Genomic DNA, 22,749 nt, shown 5'->3' with positions numbered 1-22,749 from the left:
ATCTGTGAATATGTAAATACTATAATTCAACGAGGCTTTTGACAAGGTTTGCATTTGACTTTTAATTTACTACCTGGATTATTAAATTTCCCTAATCTCAGTGTCCTAATTTGTAAAATAAAAGGGTATGACTTGATTTCTAGGTTCTCCTCATCTGAGATTCTCTGGATCTATTAAGGGATGGGGGAAATTATTAGCTACAAGCATAGTCAAACATATTAGCTATAAGCATAATCAAATTATTAGCTACAAGTATAAATTGGCGACAGTAATTTTATATAAAGAGTGCATTCAAAAATTTTTTTTTAATTTGGTACACATATGTTGAGAAATTATTACCACAGTAGGGTTAGTTATCACCTCCATCATATCCCACACTAACCATTTCTTTTGTGGTGAAAACATTTCAGTTTCTCTCTTTTAGCAACTGTCATGTATATAATATTGTTAACTATAGTCATCATGCTGTACATTAGATCCCCAGCACCTATTCATTAACTTTGTACCTTTGACCAGCATCTCTCCATTTCCCTCAACCCCCAGTGCCTGGAAATCACCATTCTAGTCTCTATTTTTATAAATTCTGCTTTTTTAGATTCCACATATAAGTGGTACCATACAATATTTGTTTTTTTCCACCTGACATTTCACTTAGCATGATGGGGTCACGTTTCATCCATGTTGTCACAAATGGCAAGATTTCCTTCTGTCTTATGGTTGAATAATATTTCATTTTATATATATATATAAATATATATATATATACACACACACACTCTTTATCATTCTACATCATATATCATTTATATGTATATCATATATTCTTTATCTATTCACCCACTGATGAACACTTAGGTTGTTTCCGTATCTTGGCTATTGTGAATAATGCTGCAGTGAACATGGGAGTGCAGGTCTCTCTCAGAGATCCTGATTTCATTTTCTTTGTATATATACCCAGAAGTAAGATTTCTGGATCACACAATACTCCTATTTTTAATTTTTGGAGGAACCTCCATACTGTTTTCTATAGTGGCTACACCAATTTATAGTTTCACTGACAATGCACAAGAGTTTCTTTTTCTCCATGTCTTCACCAACACTTATCATCTCTTGCCTTTTTGAAGATAGTCATTCTAACAGGTGAGGGGTGATAACTGCATCATGATTTTGATTTGCATTTCCCTAATGATAAGTGATGTTGAACACCAATTCATGCACTTGTTGGCCATTTGTATGTCTTTGAAATAAGATCTAAACAGTTCCTCTGTTTTTCAATCAAAAAAAAATTTGCTATTGATTTATATGAGTTCCTTATACATTTTGAATATTAGCCCCTTATCAGATGTATGGTCTGCAAATATTGTCTCTCATTCTGTAAATTGCTTTTTTTTATTTTGTTGTTTCTTTTTCTTCACAGAATAGATTTAGTTTGATGTAGTTCTTCTTATTGATTTTTCCTTTTGTTACTTGTGCCTTTGGTGTCATACACAAGACCAAGTTAAAGGAAATTTTTCCTTAAGTATTCTTTTAAGAGTTCTATAGTTGTAGGTCTTATGTTTAATCTTTAAACAATTTGAGTTATTTTTTTCAATGGTTTAAGATAGGGGTCCAGTTTCATTTTTCTGCAATGATTATCTAGCATTTTCAACACCACCTGTTGAAGAGACTATCCTTTATCCACTGAGTATTCTTAACCCTCTTGTCAAATATTATTTAACTGTGTATATGAGGGTTTATTTCTAGGCTCCTAATTTATTCCATTGGTCTATATGTCAGTATGTATGCCAGTGCCATACTGTTTGATTATTATAACTTTGTAATATAAAGTGTGATCTCTCTAGATTTGTTTTTCTCTGTCAGGATTCTTTTGGATATTCAGGGTTTTGTGGGTTCATTCACATTTTAGGATTTTTCTCCTGTGAAAAAATGGAATTTTGATAGAGATTGCACTGAATCTATAGAAGGCCTTGAGCAGCGTGGACATTTTAATAGGATTAAGTCTTATGATCTGTGAACAGGGGATCTGTTTTTAACTGTTTGAGTTTTCTTCAATTCCTTTTAATGAAGTCTTATCACTTTCTGTATATAGGTCTTTTATATACAGAATATATATCTTGGGTTAAATTTATTCCAATGTATTTTATTGGTTTTAATGCTACTGTATATGGGATTTGCTTTATTTCTTTTCCAGATATTTCATTGTTAGTGCAGAGTAATGCAGCTATTTTCTGTATGTTGATTTTGTATTCTGCAACTTTACTGAATTCATTGATTAGTTCTGCCAGTTGTTTTTTTCTTGGTGAAATCTTTTGAATTTTCTATATTTAGCATCATATCATTTGCAGTTACAGACAATTTTGCTTCTTTTTTTTTTTGTTTGCTTCCTTTTTTCTTGCTAAGAATTCTAGTACCATGTTGATCAGGACTGGTGAGACTGGCTCTTTTGTCTTGTAACTAATCTTACAGGAAAAAATTTCAGCCTTTCACTGTTGAGTATCATGTTAGCTGTGGGCTTGTCATATTTAATGTTTATTCTGTTAAGGTATATTCCTTCTATACCCAATTTGTTGAGAAGTTGTTTTTTTTTTTTAATCATGAATGGATGTCTTTTTTTTCAAGTGATTTTAATGCATCTATTGAGATTATCACATCATTTTTATCTTTCTTTCTATTAATGTGTGTATCATATTTATTGATCTGTATATACTGAAACATCTTTGCATCTATCACTTGATCTTGCTGCATGATCTTTTTAATGTACTGCTGTACTCAGTTTGCTAATAATTGAGAAATTTTGCATCTATTTTCATAAAGGATATGAGCCTATAATTTTCTTTACTTGCAGTGTCCTTATCTAGCTTTGGTATCAGGGTAATGCTAGCTTCATAAAATGAGTTTGGAAGTATTCCTGCCTCTTAAAGATTTGTAGAAGAGTTTAAGAAGTATTGGTATCAGATCTTCTTTAAAGATTTGGTAAAATTCACCAGTGAAACCAATCTGGTCCTGGGATTTTCTATGTTGGGATATCTTTGATTATTGATTCAATTTTCTCATTCATTATTGGCCTGCTCATATTTTCATTTCTTTATGATTCAGTCTTGGTAGGTTGTATTTTTTTAGAAATTTATCCATTTCTTCTAGATTATTCAATATATTAGAGTATAATTGTTCATAGTAATCTCCTGTGATCCTTTATATTTCTGTGGTATCTACTGTAATATCTTCTTTTTCATTTCTGATTTGGTTTATTTGAAATTTCTCTCTTTTTCTTCATTTAGCTAATGGTTTGTCAATTTTGTTTATCTTAAAAAAAACTAGTTCTTAGATTTATCATTTTTTTCTATGTGTGGGTTTTTTGTTTTGGGGGGTTTTTTGGTCTCTATTTTATTTACTTCTGCTCTAATCTTTGTTACTTTGTTCTCTTTGCTAACTTAGGACTTCATTTGTTCTTCCTTTCAAATTCCAGGAGATATAAAGTTAGATCTTTTATCTGAGATCTTTCTTTTTTCTTACCAATGGACATTTCTCTCTACAAATTTTCCTTTTAGGACTTCTTTTTGCTGTATTCCATAAGTTTTGATATGTTGTGTTTCCATTTTCACTTGTTTCATAATTTTTTTTAAAAATTCTCTTTTAATTACTCTTTGACACATTGGATATTCAGGAGTGTGTTGTCTAACTTCCACATATTTGTGAATTTTCCAGTTTTCCTCTTGTTATTAATTTCTAGGTTTATACTATTGTGGTCAGAAAAAAATACTTGGTTTGACCTCAGTCTTTTTATATTTCCTAAGATTTGATTTGTGACTTGTCATATAATCTATCCTGGAGAATGTTCCATGTGTACTGGAGAAGAATGTGTATTCTTTTGTTGTTGGATGGAATGTTCTGTATGTGTCTGCTAGGTCCAGTTGGTCTAAAGTATAGTACAGGTTTAATGTTTCTTTATTGATTTATGGTCTGGATGATCTATATATAGTTGGAAGTGGTGTATTGAAGTCTTCTATTATTAGTATATTGCTGTGTTGTCTATTTTTCCTTTCAGATCTATCAATATTTCCTTAATATATTTAGAAGTTCTGATGTTAGATTTATATTTATTTACTATTATACCTTATTGATAAATTCACCCCTTTATTATTAGTGACTTTTGTCTTTTGCTGGATATTTTGTATTAAAGTTTATTTTGTCTGATAATTGTATGGCTATCCTTGCTCTCTCTTGGTTTACACTTGCATGAAATATCTTTTTCTCAGCATACAGTTGGGTCTTTTTTGTTGTTGTTCATTTGTTTGGTTTTATCCATTTAGCCACTCTGTGTCTGTTCATTAGAAAATTAAAGCCATTTACATTTAGAGTAATTACTAATAAGTAAGTACTTATCATCTTATAAATTCTGGCCGTTTTATAGTTCCCTTGTCCTTTTTTCTTCTCTTGCTGCTTTCCTTTGTGAAATATTGATTTTTCTATAAAGATATTCATTGATTCTTTCTCTTTTTGTGTGTGTGTATCTACTGTAGATTTTTATTTTATGGTTACATGAGGCTTACATAAAACTTCTTGTAAAGATAACAGTAACTGTTTGATTCTTTTGGTTCTTTTTAATTATATCTATCTCTTTTTTTACTTCTCATTTATTTCTGTGTTGTTTTCCTGATTTCACTGAATTGTCATTCCGTGTTTTCTTGTAGCTCGTTGAGATTTCTTAAAACATCTATTTAGAATTCTTTATCAGGTATATCACAAATATATCTCCATGTTTTGGGTAATTATTGTGATCCCATAGTAGTATGATTTTTTCTAGATTCTCATATTCCTTCAAAATTGTTATTGCTGTCCTCACATTTCAAGTAGCCATCACCTTTTCCAGGCTTTCCTAACTGACTTTGGAATAGAAATAGCTTTCATCAGCCCTACTAGGGATTCTGAGATTTTCTCAGGCCATTGCTATTTATGCCTGCCCCATGTATCTTGCTCCTTCTTGTTGTAGAATTCTTAAGCTAGTATACCTCCTCTTGATCCTGGCAACAAGCAGTATGGGTACTGACAGCCCCCCTTCTGCTTTTCTAAGGGTGGTGTAGTGCTCAAATGTGGACTTTCCCTGGCTGCAGATTCAGGCTGCTTTTCTGTGCATGTTCACTAGCTGTCTGCGAAAGTTCACTCTCATCACCACTGGAAACCAGGGGGAGTCAGCCACAGGGTGGGGGTGTGGGGTGTGGGTCAAGTGCATAGAGCATCAGGAGTGCCTGGGAGCCAGCTGACATATCTTCACACAAGACATCTCAGGTGGCTCATGGATGGGCTTCTTGATTGAATCTGCATTGCAGTTAGTAGGATCCTTGTCCCTTTAATGCTCTCTGAGAGTCCTATCTGCCACTCTCTCAGCTTCTTCCTGTTCCTCAGTCATGCAGCACGTTACTCAGTATGCTGGATGGTGTAAGAGATAAACGGGCCTCTTTGGAAGTATCTCGCACAGCTGGGGAAGCTGGGCACTAATTCATACATTCTCACTTTCCCTCTCAGGAGAAATCTTGAACAGAGAGGGTCTCCTGGCACTGAACTGTGCTACCCAGTGATGAGGCAATAAGGTTAAAGCAAAGTCTTGCTTCTTACTCTCTCCCATGTGTTCAAACTCATCTTTTTTTTTTTTTTCTTTTTCCCTCCAATACCATGCTAGAACCTCTTCACTGAAAGCCTGGACTTCCACAAAGTTTCTCTCATCTGTGGGTAACTGTTAAGACAGTCTCCTTCTAGGGCTCCCAGGCTGTGATCGAGAGGGGTTGGAGCTGGTTCAAAGTCCATTGTAGGGCTTATAGTCAGGACTGAGTTACCCACTGCATGGATAGGAGAGACTCTCTGGGTCCGCTAGCACATAGTGCTTGATTCCACAACTCCCACAAAGGCACCTTTGTCAATGGACACATCAAATTTTCAAAGCATCACTCATAACTCAGTTAATCTATCATTAAATGATATTAATAAGTAAATCATGCAAAAATGGCTGGATCCATACATACTAAAAATAGTCATGTGATATTCTTTTTCAAATTAGCGAGATATATAAAATTCATAACAAATGATAGTATCAAAAATTGACATGATTATCAATTACTGATTGTGGTGCAGGCACTAAATCTCTTTTGGAAAGAAATATCAAGGACTTCAGAATTCTTTCAACTTTAGTTGACATAAGAAAAAAAGGTGGGTATTACTAGGGTCATCATGCTCCTCATCATCTCTGGGTTGGATTATTGCTCAGGCTGACTTCATGGGTCTCATCATTTTGATTTATATTGTATTCTCTGTAGTGTCACACTCAAATCTATTGTAAGTATATGTATATATATATTTGTATGTGTGTGTGTGTGTGTGTGTATAAAATTTATTTGATGTAGGTCTCATGACCATTCTTGAAGCATCATTTTGCCGGGGGTAATGATATGATACTCTGAATAGACCTGGGTCATAAGCCTACATTTATATATGGGCGATGGAACCATTCTTTCATTCTTTCTCCCTTTAGGAATTTATTTAACAAATATTTATTGTACAATGGCAATGTGTCAGGTACTGTCCTGGGTGCTGAAATATAGTAAAGGACAAATCAGTATTTCCTGTGTAGTAACTTATATGTCAGTGGGTAAAGAGAAATAAACAGAAATATAACATGTTGGGTGATAAAAAGTGCTATGAAAAAAATTAAGGATGCTAATGAGATAGAGAGCTTTGTATATTTGTTTGTTTTAGAGAGACTACTACAGTATTTCCTGAAAAGGAGACAATTGAACAAACACATGAATTATGTGAGGAAGTACTCCAGGTGGTTATGGGAGGTGAATGTCCCAAAAAGAGGAAAAAATAAATGCAAAGACCCTGAGAAGGGAGTGTGCTTGACATGCCTGAGGAACTCTAAGAAGGAGCCAGTGTAGCTTGGAGTGGAGCGAGTGGCTTAGAAAAAGCATGAGGTCAGAGAGGCACTGGGGCAAGGTTTTGTAAGTCTTATAGATATTTTAAGGGCTTTAAATTTCATTCTTGGTGGACTGAGACAGGCCAGGAGCTGTTAAAGATTAAGGTTTTAGACTAAAAATCCAATAAAAGCGGTATTACAAATGAGAACTTATGTACTAGAAGAGAAGAAATGCATGCTGGGAAGGAAAAAAAAAACATAAAGCTCACAACTTTTGATCCACCCATATAAGTGAACTTCGTCTTAACCATATGTGACATGAAAAAATGTGGTGATTGCTGTCTAATTTAAGAGCCACTAAAAATAACTGGCATGTCCCCAAAGAATTCGCTGCATTAGTTATGCAAGCTACACCTACTTTCACTATTTGTTGATATTTAACAGGTTCTCTGGACTCTTCTGATATTTGTCATAGTTCAGTTGTTCTGGAGTTTACAAGGCTACTCCCCAGAACTGTATAAGTTTGAAAAAGTCTGAAGATTAGACCGTTCTAATTGCTATTGTCTTCTGTTCAGAATTGTTCCCGATCTCCTTTTGGAAACATCTCCTCCGTTTCGTATTGCTTCCATAGGGATTTCAATCAAGTCACCAGACCATAGTCTTCTACCTCGTTTACCTCTCCCACCACTAGCGGGTTTGTGTTGTTTAGTCTGGGCCACTCAGGGTATTACAGCTTCTTTTATTTTTTAAAAGATGGGCATAAGCCCAAGGGAGACTTTCTCTCTTCAAATTTCTGTTGGAGCTAGAAAAGAATAACTTTTGGGTTTTAAGTTCATAGAGTATTGTCTTGGAATTATTATAATGCAGAAATCTAGTCTATGTGGCAAGGCAGCAGATAATTAGGCCAACACGTAAAGGCTGCAATGCTGAGACATTAAGGGGGAGAAAAAGAAAGAGCAGAAATGTAACATCATCAATGCTCTAGATTTAACTGACCCTAAAGCTACTCTTCCCTTGAACTACTGTTTGTTTGAGGCAATACTTTCCCTTTTATATGGTTTACCTTCTCTGAGTTTAAATTTTTCACTTTCAGTGAGAAAAGTCTTGACTAATACAGAGCAACAGAAAACAGCCTGAAGAATTCATTGGAGTTGTTTACCAAAGCTGGAAAGGAATATGTTAGTTGTCACCAAGAGAAGAAACCAAAGAGTAAAAGTGTATTTTTCAACCAGTGTCCATATTTATTAAGTGTTAGGAAATAGACAAAATTATAGCCAGATAAACTCTAGAGACTTAATAAGCAGGATCCAACAGCTTCTGAAGGGTTGGGACAAGATTCTTTTTGGATGGGAAATGGGACTGATAGATTATTCCCTTACGATCTAAGTTAGCAAGGCCTGGTGATGGCTTGAAAGGAGGATAATTAATAGTGAAAATTTGAAGGTGAAAGGAAGGTAACCAACAACTGAGCTGCCAAGAATGGGATAGGATGAACCGTAAGTATCTTACCAAGATTCTTTAAGACTTTACCGCAGAGAAGCAAAATGGTCATTCTGTCAGTGGTGGCTTTTTTGTGGCGTCTTAGGCAAGAAATGTAAGTACAACAATAACAGAGAAAAATGGGGGATGGGTGATGAGAGAGAAGAGGAGAGAGAAAAGAGGGCATACGAAGGAAGTAGGATTTAAAAGGGAGAATGTCTGAAAGAAGAGAAATAAAAGATAATATTTATTAAAAAGGGTTAATGGAAGAGTTAAACAAAAAATGGTGGGGTAAAGGGGAAGAGAGAGAGAGAAAATGAGAGAACGAGAATAAAACAAAAGCTTTGATGAAGTCAGATTTAGAGATTTTTAAGCAAATGCTTGATGCTTGAACTCTGAATTTTGTAGAACTCAAACTAATTCTCTCTTCTTAGCTACCATCTAGGTGTAATAATGGCTTGCTCTATATCACAGGATAAAAAGAAAAATCAGATAAACATTTTTTTAAAGTGAGTTTTATCTTGGCTTCAAACCTTGTCTCATAAAGTAAAAATTCGATGCAAATATCTAAAATTTACTATAAAAAGCAGTTTGATAGTCCTGTTCATAAAGCATTAACTTAATAAATCAATTTTATGTAATTATTTTTTAACTTTGGCTTTTGATTTACTAAAATCATTTTGATTTTTTTCACGTTAAAGTTGCTTCTTAAAATTCTTTATCGGCGGTATACTTTTAAAATACTTAAAGAATATTTAAAGAAGTTTTTATTTATTTTTTTTTATTATAGGGACTTTAATTTTGAAATCACAGAAAGCCAGTTTATGTAGGTATAGGACATATAACTGCTCATACTAAACTGCTTTAAAATCACATTGTAATGATTTATAGCAGATAGATAAATGCTATTTATACAGAAAGGGATATCAAATGATAAATTCTGCTCATTTACTGTTTATCCATGTCTCCCATTTGCCTGTACAAAAGGCTTCTCTATTTTTTTTCTTTAATGACTAAATATAGTCCAGTATTTCATTTTATACTTATGGAAACTGAGGCTCAGAAAGTAGAATAATTAGTCCAGTGTAACATTCCTTAGTGACAAAATAATGATGAAATTTCAACTTGGTGACAAGGAAAACAATCTAAATCTAAATGTATCTAAATTCCTACTTTAACATGAAAATATCTACTGTAATTATGAAAAATTCTGAAGCCATTTTTATCTTTCATCTATGTTAAACCAAATATCCAGATATTTTCAAATGTTAATTGAATAGATAACATGTTGGCAAAAATCAGGATTAAGTCTTTAATAACCTCTTATGATCTATTCCAATTAGTTAATTTAGCCATGAATATAATCTCAAAGGATTAGATAACTAAAAATTTGTAGAGAATCCTATTTATCATTACTTAACACTTGTCACAGTGTCAGTCATTTCCTTAAACTTTTTCAACTATCTTTATATTCTAATACGGTTTTAAGACTGAAATGAATATTTTCCCTTGTTTATTTCTTTCTTCCCCATCAAGTTTTTAAATAACTTGAAAAAGTCTGTCTTCATCATCCTTCCTAAGCATTTGGGATCACTGCTATGGCCTCTATGCTGAATTTAAAAGTTCCCATACACAAGTAGATGAATATTACTATTGCACAAAATAAATTTTTAAATATGCATGTCTTTTTCATGACTATCACTCTTGAAACTGTTGAAGGCCCCATAAGCCTTGGTGACTGAGGCTGTTATTCTTAACACGGAGTTAGAATGTTGTAAACATGAAATTTTATACAATAATGGAGTTGAAATTGGAACCAAGTGATGGCAGAAGCTTGCGGATTGGCTTGAATTAAAGTGCTGAAGCAGGATGCAGAAGTACCAATTCCAAGAATTTCATAAGTGGGAAGAGAGGAAAATACACGTGAAAATAAATATAAACTGCCATGAATCAGAACCTGCAAAACAAGAGGCATAATGTCAAAGTGGAATCTGATTGGACAGGCAAACGTACCATCTCCTCGGTATTAAGTAACATTCTCAGCTAGTGGCCCAGTCCGACTCAGTGTCAAACTTCAGCTTGACCTTTCAAGAGCCTGGCTTGCTATGATTTATTCTTCAACCGTGGACTTGAGAACACAGAAGGACTTAAGAAAATCTAGTTCCTTTCTCAGTTTCCTGGCAAAATTGCATTCGAGCAAGCCCAAGTACAGAGCACATCCAGCCTCTTCTACTTCCCTTTCGTTTTTTTAGGAATTTGTTTTTTTTTTTTCCCCCAAATCCTTACATTCTGGAGAATGAGGCTAATTTCCAATAAAATTCCCATGTACTTTTATTCAAATGTGTTTATAGTTTTTTTGGGGGGGAAGGGCTTATTGGTTGGAATTAAGAACAGTTGATGTCTATGTTTCTTGCAGTGCTTTCTCAAAGACTTAAGGAACAGTGGTTTTCAGATTTTCTTATTCTGATACAACATTGCAGATATATCAATTTTCTATTGTGGCTATAACAAATTACAGCAAACGTATGGCTTAAAACACAAATTTATTATCTCACAGTTCTGTAAGTGAGAAATTTGATGTGGGTCTCACTATACCAAAATCATGGTGTTATCAGTGTGCATTCCTTTCTGGAGCCTTTCATTGTGAATCCATTTCCTTGCCTTTTCAGCCTCCTTGGCTCAGGGCTCCCTTTCTGTATCTTCAGAGCCATCAAATGCTGCTGAGTCTTTCTCACAACAGAGCACTGTGACACTGACTCTTTTCTGCCCTCCTTTTCTACATTTAAGGACTTTGTGAAAACCTTAGGAGCATCCAGAAGATCCAGGATTATCTTTCCTATTTTAAGGTCACTGGATTAACAACCTTAATTCCATGAGCAACATTGATTTCCCTTTGCCACGTAACATAATATATTCACAGTTTCTAAGGTTTAAGATGTGGACACTTTTGGGAGTGGCATTATTCTGCCTCCCCACACGTGATTTTGAAAATGTTTGTCCCTCTTCTTTATCTTTTTGGTACTGCAGATAAACATACACATAAACACACACACAACCACAAATTTAAGAGAAAAAAGATAAAGAGGGAACAAAATAAAAATAGTCCCCGTGCTTTTATTTTGTCAATTTCAGAATGTCAGTATCCCCACCTAACAAGACTTGATGAAGGGAGGGACATCAGACCGAGAACGGAAGTCACTGAGACACTGATGTGATGTTAATGAGGGTTTCCCAGTTATACCATCATCTCAGAACTTTCCAACAAAAAATAAGTTTATAACAAGATATTCGGAGAGTCAACCAAATATATTTTCTTCTTCTGACAGAATAACCTAAAGTAACAAGAAAGTTTCGTATGCAAAATTCCTTTCTCATATGGCTTTTGTGACTTCTCAAAGTTCCCTATAGTTCTCCTAAGTGTAAATGCTCTCAAATGAAGAAAAACTCTATAAAATCTCTTCTTTGAAAAATATTTTACTCTCAGGAAAGGAAAAGTTATTTTTCAAAATTTACTATTTTCAAATGCACTGAAAAAGTAATAGTAACATTAATATTAAAAAAAATTGAATTCCACTAAAGTCCCCAAGGATTGCTGGCATGGAGTGGGTTTCCCTTGGCTGTATTTGTTACTTCCTGCCCTCCAGAAATAAGACACTCAAACATTACCCTCAGGGTTTCTCTTCATACCCCTCTGCCAATTATAATACGCTGTAAATCAGAGATGCTGGCTGCTATAGAATATTGACATAGTAAAAGTGCACTACTCACAAAAGTTCTGTTTATATGGGTAGGAGATTCTTTACTAAGAGAAAGATAGCTGCCAACCCAATATTTGAAGAACAAACTCTCTGACACCATTTTTTTTTATATTACAAATTGCTGCATCAAGATGAAACTCCTATAATTGGCTAAAATTGGTCATGTTCGCTTTTATAGTTTAGTTTTGCCTCAGCTTCTAACAAGCTTTGGAATCCAATTCAATACCATATTGAAATACAAATTCATTTACATTAAACTCTACATGGAAATATCATGAAACAAAAAAAGTGCTGTGTAGAGTTGTATTTATGACTGCATTCGAGGTGGTGCTGAAATCTTAGTGATTTCAAATTTCAAAGGTTTGTTTCTTGCTCATGCTGTATCCCCCAGGCATCCGGGTAACTGTCTCAGACAACTGTTCTCCAGGTAGTGATTTGCTGATCCATGATCTTTCAAACTGCTGTTCCAACATTAGAACATGAGTGTTTTCCCATCATTGTCATAGACGAGACAAAGAATCCTGGGCAATTCACACCAGCAATTAAATCCTTTAGCCTGGGATTGACCCATGTCACCTCTGGTCACAACTCCTTGACCAAAACCAGTTGCACAGTGATGCCTAGTGCAAAGATAACAAGAACTAATTCTTTCAGAAATCTGAAAAGAAAGAGAAAACACATATGTGTGAGCACCAGACATGTCTACCACGGTTGTCAAAAGACAAATAAAAATAATTCATCCCTGTTTCAGCTCCTTTACATTTTCTATTTCTTCACATGTAATAGAATTGCTATATTGAAGACAAATTTTCAGTAAGCCCGTTGAATAGAATCCTTTCCCTCAAAAAACCATAAACCACTCTTATGAGCGTTGCAGAAATGTAGCTGAATGTCATTTACAACCAATAAAAAAATGCTTTTGATTTAGTGAGGCAAAAATTGTCCATTCAATTCCCATTTAACCTGTCAAAATCACAACTGGCAGTGACAAGGATATATATATAAAATGATACCTCCAAATTCACGACTCCAGCAGCCAGTATGGGCAAACAAGCTTAACCTTTTCTGAATACTGTTTTTCACAAAGGCGATAAAGGATTTGAATTTTCCAGATCTGTGTATCTATATTATGAACATAGTTTTTATATTAAAATATTTTGTATGAAAGATCTCATATTTAGGTTTAAAACTGCTTACGTAAAATTGCTCATTTAAATATCTCTCTATATAGATAGATATCCTGAGTAGAGGACCTCAAACACCATTAATTACTTTATAATACAAGTAAATATTTTCTAGCATTAAACTTAAATACCTCATACAAGAAGGTTAATTAAACTACACTGTTTTCCCTCCAGGGACAGTAGCAATTTGCTCTATGATGACCACTGCCCTAAACTGCCCCTTAGAGAGGGCACACCCCACATGTGGTATCGCTCAGCCCATTTATGCCCTGAGTTCTTCTGAGTTTAAACTGCTCTAGGCAATTTATTCTTCTTTCTTTTGAGATAGAGTTTCTCAAGAGTTTTTTTGTTTGTTTGTTTGTAAGATTATTTCCTGGGTTCTAGCTCCTGGGCCTCTATTCAGTTTGTAAAATATTAGCTTAATTTCTCTGTCTTTGTTTTCATCTGCTGTAAGGGAGCTAATGATGTGAACTGAGCAGGGAACAGGAGGGGGCGTGCTGATGGATTGGGTTCCACTCTTTCCTTTTCACTCCCTCCAGTGTCTGTCTTCTCCTAGCTCAGCCCACGGCCATGGTTCGTAGAGAGACAGGGTGGTGACACTCATGGTGTCCAGCTGGCCTCCATTACTCTTCTTCCTGTCATCTCACTGATTATTAGCTCTCCTGAGTTACATCATATCACATTTTCCTTAAAACCAGATAGAGATTGGGTGTTAGAAAAACCCTGTAAGACTTTCACCTCTCTCATGGTTACATTTTCCTATCTGATCTAAACAGACATAGAAACTGAGGCCTAACTACTGGGACACTCCCGCAGAAGCCTTGTTCCTGGTACCAGGCATGTTTTGTAAACATTTTCAATCATCCTCACCATAAAGAAAATGAGGACTTATGGTAACAAAATACTTATTTATCTTCTTAAGTGCTTATCTGTAATTTAGTTTAATGACGCTACACTTTCCTATGGTCTCTTTAGAGCTCAAGGGCTATTTATATTGATTTAGCCATTCCGTTTGTCTCAGTAACAAACAGCCACATAAAACACAGACGGGAAAAAGGAACTTTCCTGAAGTGGAAAATCAAATTTATCAGCGTAATAAAACTTCTGATTCTGGGTTGCGTCTATGAAAGGATTTTGATTCTTTCAGTATAAATCCTGAACATGCTAAATAAAGATAAATGTAAATTTTATGATCGCTAATTTTACATTTTTTAAGATCATCAAAGAAATGAATTGATAATAAAGCTTGTTGAGTTATTTTGTCTTAGCAATCTAGGTTTGTTCAAAATGTTCTATTATTTTGGTTAATATGTAGGAGTGTAGATGAAAGCTGAGTCAAGACAAAACAAACCAAATAAGCTGACAAAAGGCAATGAGAAATCAGCAAAGGAATTAAACTGCAGATTATACCCTATGGTTTCTGATGTGTTGGTCTTGAAAATAATAATTGCTTCAGTATTTTAACATAAAACAAAGTGATGGTTTTAGTTGTTGATGTTGATTATAATATTTACTAAAATTATTACCTTCTTTTCCTGACACACAGCATCCTTAGCTTAGTTATCTATGTAATTCAAACCCGGGAGAACTGAAGTTTGAAATCACAGAAAGCCTGTCATTTTAGGTGTTCAAACACTTCACTGCAACTTATTACCCATGACAAGTTTTTCATTACATTTTTAAGGGGTTGAAATATTAAAGCATTCATTTGGATCCAGGTATCTAGTTGGAAAATGAATCCAACTATCAATCATGGATAATCCTCATAGACCACTGAATTACAGGGAGAGGATGGAGTCAGAAAATGGCATTCTGTCAAAATGGATAGTACGTGGGGATTATACAATCTCCATGGAAATAGCATGCATGCATGAGAAAAGAAAATCACCTCACCAGATTTGCAAATGGCCAGAGAAACATTTTTAGTCATTTCAAATCATTAGGACCATTAACCATGACTTTAATTAAGAACATGGAATTCAACAATCACTTACAGTATGCATGCTATGTACCAGAAACTGTGTCAGGAACATTGAAATTAATAAATTATGGCACCTTCACTCCATAAACCAAAAGTCTATTGGGATAGACAGATGCACAGTGAGCACTCAGTACTCTCTTGTCTACGTGAGAACTGACAGAGCTCACCTTTACTCTAGCAACTCAGTGTTCTGTATGGCTCACCAACACAGCCAGCTGGTTTCTCCTGCCATCATAATGATTCCTTAGAAAAGCTTGGTGCAGATTATGGACACATTCCCAAAAATGGGTTTCTAAAAGGGTCTTCACATTAGCAGCAAGTTTGGATACTCAGACAAGCAAGATTGCCTTACAGTAAATATAGTTTATTTTGATGTGTACATTTTTAAGTGGACTTCCTTTAAGTTACTAGAAGCTGCATCATCCACAAACTAAATTTAAAATTTCAATAAGTACATCTGTATCATATTTTTACTCTTATAATGGTTTTCTGTGCATGAGAATACTTCTTAATATTTTCCCTTTTTTATAGCCAAAATTAGTGTTTTATCTCCTTCTTTATGGTTTTTAAAGCTAATGGACATACAATGAGTTCATTACAATGTTTTCTGAAGTGTTTGCAGGATCGTTCAAGTCAGGCACCAAAGAAGAAATTCACTGGAGTCTCATCCAGCACAAGATTAGGTTCCAAAGCCAGAGGATGAGGCAATTATTGGGTGTGGTCAAATCACCCTTGAAAATTATTCAAGACTGTTCCATGTTTCAGATTGTCATAAGGCCTCTATAATTTTGTAGTTCATTTATTTTGTTTTGTTTTGTTTCATCCAGAAGTGGAATAGGTAGATATTTCTATAGATGAAGGAAACTAAGTTGCTGGCTTACAGTTTAGTATATGATTTATAAACATATATAAATGTATCTATAAGCATTCAAATTGCACTAAGAGTGGCACGCAGGGAAAGATCAACTCAGAAAACATTCCAGTCTCAGTGTGTGTCTCTTCCCATCCTCCCTCCAGTTCCAGAGGAGGAAGTGTGTCCACTTCAGTTCAAGATGACCCTTTCCACTTCCTCCCAGACCTTATTCCAATCAATCTATCTTCACTCTCTGTGGCTGCATTACATTTCACTTCTGTTTCTTTATGGAATCTTCCCTGACGTCCATGATCATATGACTCTTCCAGCAAAACTTACGATCTTGGTTTCAGAAATTTTTTTAATAGAAGAAAAAGTATGTTAAAAAAAAGAAACTTTCAGGACTGCATCATCATTTGTATCTCAGAAATGAGAACTTGTCAATCTAGTAGTCTATGTTCAGCAAAAATATCCTTTAGGAATGGAGTGGAAAACAAGAAATTCTTGAAAGAAGAAAAATTAAGAATTTTTGTTGCTGGAAAACCAACTCTTAAAGAATGGCTAAAAAGGCTTTCTAAGCAGAAAATAAATGATAACAGAAAGATGCCTGGAACTTCAAAAAGAAAAGAAGGAGAAATAGGAATTTTTAAAAATATGGAGGAGAGTCTGTCCTTTTCTTAAATCATATTTGATGGTTGGAGAAAAACATGTCACACTGTCTGATGTGATACTCAATGAATATGGAGGAAATACTTAAGACAACTATATATATATATATATATTAACATTTTTTATTGAGTTATCGTCATTTTACAATGTTGTGCCAAATTCCAGTGTAGAGCACGATTTTTCAGTTATTAAGACAACTATATTTTTTTTAAGTGTAGAGAAAATAAAAAAGATCTGAATAAAAGTAAGTTTTCTACACTTCATTTAAAGTGGTATGATGTTGATGCCCATAGACTATGGTAAGTTACACATGTACAGGTAAACCACTAAGAAAAATATACAAAGTGACATACTAAGCATTCTGTGTATTGTTTAAGGGAGATTGTTGAAATATGCTCAAGAAATCCACAGAAAGACAGTAAAAGAGAAACAAAGAAATGAGAAAGAGAAGAAATAGAAAACAAATGATAAAATGGAGACTTAATCCTTGCTTTATCAAAACTGCCTTAAATCTAAATGATTTAAAGACACCGATTAAAAGATAAAATAGACTTCAGATCAAAGACAATGGCTAGAGACAAAGAGCGACACTGCATAATTGTCGCAGGTTCAATCCACCAGATAGAAAAATCCTAAGTGTGTCTGCGATGAGTAACAGGATAGTCTTTCAGGCAAAAGCACTCTTACTGAAAAAAGAAAAAAAAAATGCATCATAGAAATAATTAACACAGTTCTATATCATGCTCCAGTTAACATTATTAGTATTGTAACTTACATAGTATCTAAAAAGGTAGGCTTGAGTCCCCCTAATTAGAGTTATCCAGGTGCTTGTCAAAAACGCAAATATCTTACCCGAGAGTAACAGATCTTTGAATGGAACAGCTGACCTCCAGCAGCGGCATCCGCATTTTGAACTGGTTCCCCAGATAATCCCTTTGCAGACTAAAGTCTGAGCTTCAAGAGTGAAAGATCATGCATTTCGCTCATTAAATCCATGAAAGGATAGTTGGTATTAAAGAGAGCAAATCAGCATACGTGTGGCTGAGGTGGTGGGAGGGTAAGACCTTAGTGTGGGTCCAGCTGAAACAAGCTTTTTTGGTCATAATAGACACATTTATGAACAGGGCAGGGCGGAAGGAAGCAGGTGAGTGGCAAAGGTAGAAAGAGAAGAGAAGCTTTGTACTGGGAGCTTCTGGGACAGAGTGGCACAGGAGGATCCTTCAGTGAAGGGCCACTCATAAACTGAGGGAGGGAGCTCTGTGAGACGTGGTCTTCTCATCGCCCTGTTTCTGTGCCTCTCTGTGATGAAGTATGACAATGACACAGACTGGCACTGACTCAGTGAGACCGGAGATAGCAAAGTGGCTTTCACTTTTAAGGTCATAAGCCCTGGTGAATGTTAGTTATCCTTGCCATTCTCATCACCCACGTCACAGGGGACCCCAGCAGTGGTAAGAGAAAAGGGACCACCCTTGGCAGAGAAAACTCTGAGAATGGACATGGGAGACTATAAAAAGATGGATTAATCCTCAAATCAAGTAGTGGGTTTGGTTTGTGGGATCCAAAATTAAATATGATATCAGTAGGGTTAGGACCAGTACAATCTGGCTAATTTGTTAATGTGAACTCTGTTTATTGCCTAGGATAGCCATCTATTTATCATATAACTGAAAAATGCATCCAAATCTACTGGAAATGATTTGTGTAAATTCACATATCATACAACACTCTATTCTAGTTTGAATAACTGAGCCTCGCAAAATTCAACAACTGAAGTGTACCATGTGTCAGGAACGGTCAACCTCTCTTAATGAATAAACAAGAGAAACTGTATTTTTAGAGGATGTAAAGGTACTGAGGAGTTGTTTGTTTTACAAAGCAGTGGGAAGTTAAAAAAATACTGAAAATAATTTTAAAATATTATGTTCTTCAAGCTAATTTTTTACTATCTAAGCAAAATCAATAACTCTAAGAATGGTCCCAAGTATAAAGACAATTCACCAAAAGTGGGATAAGGGAAAAGTTGATCAAGCTTCTGCCACTCTACTCAGCTTAAGCATTATTGGTGAACCCTCTGACTTGCGGTGGCCTTACTTGTGTCCAGCAGTATGAAGTCCACAGTCCAGAAGACCATCTGAAATGACACAGAGTGAGTCTACAATACCAAGCTCAGGAGGCAAAGAGATGCCAAGTGATGGACTCAGTACATTTCTGGCCATTCTTTCCTAAGCAGGCTTGACTGGCAGGTAATCATCAGCATAAGAACCATCTTACTGCCTTATACAGATGGAAGAAGCAGTCATCATAGCTGAGGATTAACAGGAAATTAGAGAAAATAAACTTTCAGTCAATGTAGGAAAGTATTGTGGTCTAATCCCAGGCAAGTTTGGGTAAAAGAATCTGTTTGCATAATTAGGCTGAGTTTATCCATTAACAAGACATAAAGAAAAATTTTGTGTATTGAAGTAATAAAGTTATTCTTCTAGTGAAACGTTATATAGGGTAGTGCTCTGTGAGCCCAGAATAAGCTCTCAGTAACTACGTATTTAATGAGTGGATGACTAGGGAGTGAAGACCTCAAGAGTGAAGACTTTCCTCCCTGGAGTCCAATTGCACAATGACTTGAGCTCTGAAAGTTCTATCAGGTTATATTTGTAAGATACATTTAGTAGCTGAAAACGTTGCCTGCCAGATGAGCTGCCTAAGGAGTGAAAACAAAATTTAAAAGCAGAATTATTCAGAGGAATGCATGTTAGATGTTAAAAAAAAAAAAAAAAAAACACACCTCAAAAGCTTAAGGGGCGTAACTCAAGGCAGCCTATTTTTTTGTTTAAACCAGCGAGGGATGGGTAGCTTTCCTGGGCACCTCTTGTTAAGCTATCGATTCAGAAACCAGGACTCCTCTCAATACGTGGCTCCACCACCTTGGAATCTTTCAGTTCCAGCTATAGAGTCTGAGGAGGGAGGGCATGGAAGATTATGCAAGATGCTTTCCATGTCTGGCTGGAAAGTAATAAATATTCACGTTTCAGGGGCCAGATACAAAAGAAACTGGGAAACACAGAGCTGTATATACAACGGGGAAATGGACTATTTTTGTAAATGTATAGCATTGGCTGTGCTGGCCTCTTAAAAACTTGCATGGGGAAGGGGTCTTACGTTCAGATATTTCGTAATCAGAGTAAGACTTTTGAAATGGGGGACCCTTGTAGTGATTATGGGGATTACGGGACAACTAGGCGGATAGAACTAAAGCAGGTGAGACTTTTCCACGGACTTAAGACAAGAATAGGATGACTTTGTTTTTAAGATACAAGTAGGTAATATTGCTGAATTTTTTGAAGGGGGAGAATATGAGAAATGAGATTATGGGAATTCTAAAATGGACCCAGGAGGAATGGTAGGGCGAGTAGGAAATGCCTTCAAAAATTTTGCCATTTCTCCATTAATCAGAATCCATCGCCCATGGGTTTCTGAGCACTCTCACAAATGTCTCTCTTATAATGTTTTCTTAGGAGGAATGACAACTTTCCAAACCTTAGAAAAGTCTATCTTCAAATCGGAGTTCTTGTCAATACCCACCTAATTAAACTTGAACTTTAATAATATCTCTTCCAAAAACACAAAAACATTTTCACTAAGTTGTATTATCACACGATACCCTTCTCTTGTCTGCCTACACACGCATATGGGTTGTGGTCTAGTCTAAATTTAGGATTTAGAGATAGGCTGAGAGTTAATATTAAATATCTCAGCCTTTGCCCGATCGGTACTGAATCACGAAAACACTTTTGTGAACATTCACAACACGACCAGTGTGGACTTACTCAGCTCCTCCTTCTTTTTCTCTTTCGCAAATTGGTTTCCTTTAGACTCACAGCTGCACGGTGGAAGGCATTGCATTTTTCCCATTCCCTGCTGCATTTTAAGTATCTCACGTAGAGTTTGGCATCTGAGAGGCACTGAATGGTTGTTGAAAAAAATAAAGGTATTTCCGTTGTATCTGTGACCAACAAGTTTTCTGTATAAAATATAGTCTTTGGAGGCTGGGATACGATTAGAGAAAATCGGACTTTAACAATGATCCTTAAGACACTATGTGCCACCTGACTTTGTTTTCTGTCTATGAACTCACAAATCATAAACCATAAACTAGAGTTTAGCTCATATCTTGGGGGAAAACAAGCTCAGTGATATCAAACTAATATGATGAAAGGAATGGGTTCAACTTCACAATTGACCTTTGTGGATGTTATTCAGTTTGCCAGTTTTCTGGACTCTGGACACATAATTATTATAATCTGTGTGTTTCATACATTTGTGTTGCCCAAAATTTCTCTTAACTATATATTTAATAACATGTAGCTTGATAAAGACAGCTATAAAGACATGAGCAGGTGGGGAAAACACCTTCCACCCAAAGAGACGAACGTCAGAGGAATTTAAACCAAGTTGCCTAGGACATTGCATCCTTTCCTTAAAATGTGGAGATAGGTAACTAGGTAAGCCAAACACACACACACGCACAATAAAATGGCCCTATGCTTATGTATTGAAAGTACAGATTTTGCAAATGATTTATTACAACTGGGATATATATTTCAGAGATAAAACTCCAAATTCTACACCAAAGTTTCCATTTTCCACAGACTTTCAGACTATGCTGTAACTCTTACACCAAAAAATTCTCACATCAAATCAAAGGCAACTTACTCTTTAAAAATGTAGAAATAATATTTAATAGCACTATAACCTACTCTCAGAAAGTATGATGGTTAATGGGGACCACAGTATTGCTTCTAGAAATTTAACACAGTGAGTAGGGCATTCTACTAGAAAGAAAATTGTTCATAGAGAATCAATCCGCTCAAATCTTATCCTAATCAAAAGTAAGAAAATCCAAAAAAGAAAATATTACTTAAATAAGAATAAAATATTATAACATAAATAAAATATAAGGATAAAATATTAAATTCCACATTTTTGACACTCTAATTGCCGCACATCTTTGACACCTTTTCTGTTTCACATCTTCCGAGAAGCTGTGACAGACCTTAGACCTTACAGACCACAGAGTGGGTTCCTGCACCTGCACCTAAAGTAGATTACACTGAGTAAGAATAACTATTATAGATCTTCATTTTATTGAAAAAAAATAAAAAATTTAATTAGATAAACAATGCTAGGATTTTATGAGAAATGAAGAGACATATAAGGTTTTAGAGCTACTGAAAAAAACTGCCTTTACTTTTGAAACCCCCAAACCAGGACTTTGTACAGCCTACTACATGGAAACCAGGAAAACTGCCTCTTGAGGGCTTCATCATTAGATCGTGATCACCTTAGAAAGAGGAACTGGATCTTCATTTGGTGGTTGTTATATCTCTCAAAATGTTTACAGTAGAACACCCTGTATGTGTTTGTAGATTGAATTGCATTATATTTTAAGCTAATTTTCCTCACCCATGCAATTAATACAATTTATCCCATTACCTTGTAGGTTACCGTATTTATGCCCAGTGTGAGAATATTAGCGGTAACCATGTTACATGGGAGACCCTCTCCAGTCCTTAACGGGTTGTGTAATAATGGTGTTTATTATATAAATGAGGCAACCGGCTTTGAGATAAAAACTTTCTGGGATGACCCCTTATTGATCTAGAGCCTCACAGCTGGATTTTGTTTTCTCTTGTGCTTGTAGGTCAACACACAAGTGGCAATAGCACCAGTTAATACTTTCCCGTGAGGCTTATAAATGAGGACTTATAAAATAATTTTATCAATGTATCTATGGAGTATAGAAAGAAACATGCCCCAGACTGTACAATCAGGATGCTAGGACTTCATTTCCAAGATCATCCTGCTTTTTGCGTCATGAACAGTACATGTTCACATGCATGAACAGCTCAACCGCTCTA

This window comes from Camelus dromedarius, chromosome 4, assembly GCF_036321535.1.
Source record: "Camelus dromedarius isolate mCamDro1 chromosome 4, mCamDro1.pat, whole genome shotgun sequence".
In the NCBI taxonomy this organism is placed as follows: Eukaryota; Metazoa; Chordata; class Mammalia; order Artiodactyla; family Camelidae; genus Camelus; species Camelus dromedarius.
Note: the sequence above shows the minus strand (reverse complement) of the source record.